Below are 6,000 nucleotides of genomic sequence, written 5' to 3'. Positions count from 1 at the left end.
ACAGAACCTCATCGGGGCACCAGAGTTTTAAAGTTATTTGCAAGTTACAACTAAAGCGACTGAGATTCATTTGAGCTTAAACGCATAGGATGAGTTTCTTTCTCTTAAAAATGTTTGGTTATTTAACATATATCTTTGGTTCGCAGTTCGCATTATCAACACTTGAAGCAACAACAACGAGCTGGGTTTACATGTTATTTTAATTTAAAAGATGTTTGAGACTATTAAAATTATGAACATTATAAAGTTTCGATAGTAATTTTGAGTAATTTATTATTGTTGGTTAGAACAAGATGAAAAAAGATGAGTTGATGAACGTAAGAATTTCTAAAACGAACTTACAGTGACTGAAACCAGCCAATGCAAGAAATTTCAGTTTTCCTACTCCTATACGTGAAGGCGAGCGTATGTGCCAAGCACAACCGCATTCAATTAGTGTGCTTTGTAAAACGTCAAAGCGGTTGTCCTTGCGTAGGACAACCCTTAAACAAATCAATGCCACTTGACAATTCCACGCCGTAAATGCGCCTTCTATTTCAAAATATACCGCATAACAAGTCATTTTACCGCTTAGTTTTTGAAATTTATTACATGACGTCAGCATTATTTTGTGCAACTGTCAGTTGAAAACGTTTAAATTGTTGACACAATTGGTGGCGTGAATTCAGTGACTGTTTTTCAATGTTAGTCAATGTACACTAAACTCACTTCTACATGTTGTCAACAAACGAAGCGTAAAGAGTGTCGTTTCACTAACACGTACGTGTGGAATGGAAGAAACGTAAAGACAAACGCTCGGTGGTGGAACGTGTGGAACAAATAAAACGAAAGAAACAAAACGAAAGAAACAAAACGAAAGAAACAAAACGAAACCCACCAAAATTGTATTCTTATGATGAGATCAGTTTACTATACGTCTATTGGCAATTAAATATTTCACTCTAGTTAGAGTCGTTGCTCGTTGCATCCAGAAAGGCACCCTGAATACTGAAAATATAGTAATTGTTTTCTAATCATTTAAAACCGGGAAGTAATGACTCGCTTCCTTGAGGAAAACTACTTTGTTACTATACATTCTAGCCGAAGAAAAAATACACAAAAGATTTTGTTAAGCTTGCAGAAACATATTTAAGTAAAATATCAACGATTTTGACAGACCCGTCGTAAAATTAAAGGCAAGTAACGTTGGAGCAACCAAAAAAAGGCCGAATAAGCAGTGCCATTTTGCTCAGTCCATTACCCTCAAATAAAACCGAAACACAAGAGTTTAAAGTAAGAGTCGAACGAGTAGGATATCTGCGTCAGCTCTACGTATTTATAAAATGAAATAATTTTAATCCCTAAACTTGAAACAATTAATCACCTTTAGATGATAAATAGTTGTTAATGACAATTTTCGTTGCTACAAACATTGGCAGACAATAGATTTGAGACCATGAGATCCTAGACTAGATATTCTAGTTTATTAGCTGCGATTTAGCCTTTGCAATAATATTATTCGTAGGACAAAGATTAATCTTGCAGAAACATTAATTGTCAAATTTCACAACGATTATTCAAAAGGCAAAATTAATAAACTGACACGTCAGAAAATATGATGAGTCACTGTTTTCGATTGTTCTAACGCGTTAAATGTACATTTTTATTGGTACTGTCCAATGAAAATATTTTTAGATTTGCTTGTGGCCCACTGTTGCGTCATCGCTTAGTTTACAGAGATTACAGAGATAGTGAGGAGACAAACCTTTTCATTCGAAACTCGACCCGGCGAATAAGGTAGAAGTTGACACAGAAGTTGACTATCTGAGATAAGGAATTCGGCTTGACCGATCAAAGTTGTGGAAGAAATAGGGAATTAGTCAACTATCTTATGTATAAAGACTGAAGAAGATTTAATTCCGATTCGATGTTTTGTTGTCTTGCGGCCAGAAAATGCAAAAATAATATGGATTTTGTTCACACGGTGATGAGTCGTTTTCTGGCCGCAAGACAACAAAAGTTCTTACGTCCTGTTTCGAGAAACCAGAAAAGTGTCATTAATAGAAGTAGATAAAATGAAATTATACTTCAGAGACCAAAATTGAATGTTTTAGCAATTCTGTTGCTTGCATACTTACATCAAACGAAATAACAGATTCTACATGACTATGAAAAATAAATACTGTAATTACCTAATAGCATTTGGCAAACTCTAAAAAATATCATCTAAACTGGCTCAAGGAATTGAAAACAACTAAAAGGTCCATAAGCAGTGTTGTTATTTCCATATGGACACTTTGGACAAGTGTAAGGGCAAAAATAACAGAAGACTGGCATTATTGGCAAAAAATGTAATAATTTTCCGATCAGTTGATTATAGTCCAAGCCATATTTGTCTTCAATTTCATTAAAACACTCTTTCTAGTATGTCTTTCTAAGTATGTCATCCAGGTGTGAGTCAATGCTGTCCTATTATCCTTTCTCATTACGTATACGTAAAAGGATATCGATATAACGAACCGAAATTATTACTATTCGTTATTTGAAAGAGATGGCGCCGCAAAAGAAGCTTTGGATATAGAGCCATCTCTGATTTCAGTATGATGATGTAAAGATTGTTTATTAGTTTAAAGTTTACTGGGAACTATGTCAAATGCAAAACAAAGAGAAGAAATATATTGGAAAATGATTTTGGGAAAAAATAAAAAAATGACGAACATGTTCTGATGTTCCAGTTATATTTAGATTATCAGCAGAACGAGTAAAAACAATTGATGAGTAAGTAAGATGAGGTGGCTCTACTAATTGAATTAAAAAAATTATTGGTAGACGAATCATGAATTAAAATATTATTTCAATAGTGGAACGAATTTTCCTTGCTTAGAATATTTGCTATGATATTGTGAGCAATCATGGTCGATTTTTGTCTGAATCAATAATTTTCTTATACGTTCGGTGGCAGTATAGGTGTCAGATAGTAAATTAATGTACTTTCTAGGCAAATTTTATTATATAACGTTGCTGGCTAAATTTCTTTCAAATTTTAAGCGCTGTAAAAGGTGTGAAAGCTGCATATTCGTACATGTATGCTCTCGCAATGGAATTAGCGATTTTTATTTAAAGAACATTTTAGTAAACTGTAACTTACGAGAAAAAAATAATATTTCTTTTAGTAGAAGATAGTGAAATTATTTTACTTATCTGGCTAAAGAACTAATTACGATAAGTTCAACTCATTTTAGTGCACCATATACATCTACTACCCAAAAATAACAAAAATCTCAGCATTCATTAAGACTCATATATTTATGTCTGTACCGTCGAAAGTACCTATACGTTGTGCGTAGAGTATTTTCGAAATTTTCCCCAGAAAGCTGAAATACAACATTAATTTTTAATATTTCAGCGACGCTTTATACTTTTAATAATTTCAATCCTTGTCGTTTGTTTGTTCAGATCCAGCTAAAATTATTTTATTTGATTAATTTCAAGGTCAAGGAAAATCTTAGGTTTCGATTTTAAAACTCTGCAGATCTGTTCGGCTTATTTATGCAATTTATTTACCATTCACAAATCGCAAGTACATCACCAGTATAGTTATCGCTTCTAGTACTTCTCAAGATGTAAACATTAAAATATTAATACAAAATCTGTTACTTCACTTGGTTTCACATACAGTAGATGTATAAGAACATATCACCCAGATATCACTGGCTATTCTTTTAATTGTAGTTGTCGATAACAGATGACAAACAGCTGAATTCAGTTCTTGCTTTGAACTCGGTTGGAGAGGTTTTCAAAGCTTAACGTCAGTGTTTGACGAAATAGGAAGGCCTAAAAATATCCCTTTTCTGCTATCCACTTTCAAACCTTTCGATGTAAATGCACCTTGCTTCTGCTTCTGCTTCTAGAGTTAAACTATCATCTGAAAATTTTCAGAATTGATTCTACAGACTACTTTGATTGATGATGAAATTAATTTTTAGAATAGATTTCAGGAAATTTGACCGCAACAACAATCGATGACATGCGGATCATAAGGTTTTTTTATTGTAAACGTTATGCTAATACAAATGAAGTAGAAGATTTGGCATTAAACACTAGACGACACTTCGAACAAGAGGAATAACAGATTTAATGATTATACAGCGAAACTTTTCCCGTTTCTGAAACATTAGAAATTTTAGTCCAAATAAATATTTAAAACAAAGATGAAAATATCAAAGTAAATTTAAAATACGGAGTGCAAATAGTCTTCTTTTACACTTACACTATTTGCCATTTAAGTGTAATTAGTGTTTTAATACAAAATATTTATCAATTCACACGAAAAATGCTGACCACACCACAATCATCAGACTTGACAAACAAAAATCGCAATATTGTCATCTCTAAAATAATTTCTCCAAACTTCAAAACTCACTCACTCTGTGCCGTAATCTGGCAATGATTTTATTAATGATACCAATTCATTACACCTTTACCAATTGCAAAGATATACATTTTTGTCCCCACAACAAATACTTGCACAAATGGAATGAATATTTGATTTAATAAATGCCCGGCTGAGTGCTTAATAATTAAAGGGATTTGCACTAATCTTACACACTGGACATGGGATAGGTGTTGATAACTATGTGGAAATAGTACTTAATAATGTGCTTTGTTTTGTTGGATACGATGTTGATGTGTTGTATGAGAAGACATTTTATGTGGAAAATTAAGTACATCACGAACATAGTACTGACATGGTGTATGTACTTGCATTTGTTTATTGACGTTATATAAGCTTTGGACATACGAACGATGTAGGTGATTAGAACAAAATGTCGATTATAAATACATCATTATGACTACCAACCAATACGAGTTGGAAAGTTTCGACCATTCGAGTTTACACATTCGACGCAGCTTTCTGTGGAAAATCGAATTTGATTATTTAATAATGAGCAGACTCATTCCACATTTTTAAAAGTTTTCGTCATGGTAATGTGAACGTCAGCAATTTAGCTTCGTTCGATGAATTTTATGTCGTCAGGCTTTTCAAAGAAAATGACCGATGACGTGAATGAAAATCGATCAAAGGAATCCAGAATAGAAAAAGCAGATCGTTGCACGCACTCACTCGGCAAGATCATAACCGCAGGGACAACGAAAATAAATAACTATTTCTGGCTATTGTTAAAATGTTAAAATAGATCAGGATAATTAAAAGATTCGATTGATTTTAGATTTTTAGCTTAGACAGAGACGAAAGACTCAATTTGTTCAATTTGCATCGCGGCGAACTTTTTCAGAAATCGAGTCTGTTTATTTGGATGAATTCGACATGACGAGTTTTCACTTAAGTCGCGTGGTAACAACCAACCACTCTGACCACTCTCTTCCAACCCAAGTCTGAATATATTGAGGTTGAGCCGATCGCCGTTTTTTCACAGCAACGCAAGAAATCATTCTTTTCATTTCAAAATATGAAATATCAATCGAACTGAAGTTGCTTCATTTTGTAGTAAAGTAAGCGGAAAACTCGCGAAAAATGAAAAGTGCTTCCTCTTAGTGATTTTAAAACATTGAGCTGACCTGTCTGAATATCAATGGGACGATAACAGCTTCCACCCTTTCACAAAATTCCTCATAAGAACTTTGACGAGACACCATCAGTTCTCGTAGTTCTTTGACGATCAATTTTTTGAGTTCAAAAGCTTCGGGTCAGGCCATAACAATCCACTCGTCAAAATAAAAATGTGGAACCTCGTGCGTACAGTATTTTAGTATAGGATAGGATACAGTGCTTTACGTGAAGAGGCAATGTAAATGCATATTTCATATGAGCGAGGCCCCATTTACATTGCCGTACCACTATAATACCTTCGGAGAAAACATTCATCTAAAAATGGCATTATCGTCTTACCGGTAATATGCAACAAATTCAATTCCACTTGTAGATTGAGAAAAATTCAGTAAACCAGGTACGTTCTCTGAATCGCCAAATGAATGATGAGATGGGCAAATGCCACTAAA

This window comes from Bradysia coprophila, chromosome X (genome assembly GCF_014529535.1).
Source record: "Bradysia coprophila strain Holo2 chromosome X, BU_Bcop_v1, whole genome shotgun sequence".
Taxonomy (NCBI): domain Eukaryota; kingdom Metazoa; phylum Arthropoda; class Insecta; order Diptera; family Sciaridae; genus Bradysia; species Bradysia coprophila.
The sequence above is the reverse complement of the archived record's forward strand: the minus strand, read 5'-3'. Positions refer to the sequence as shown.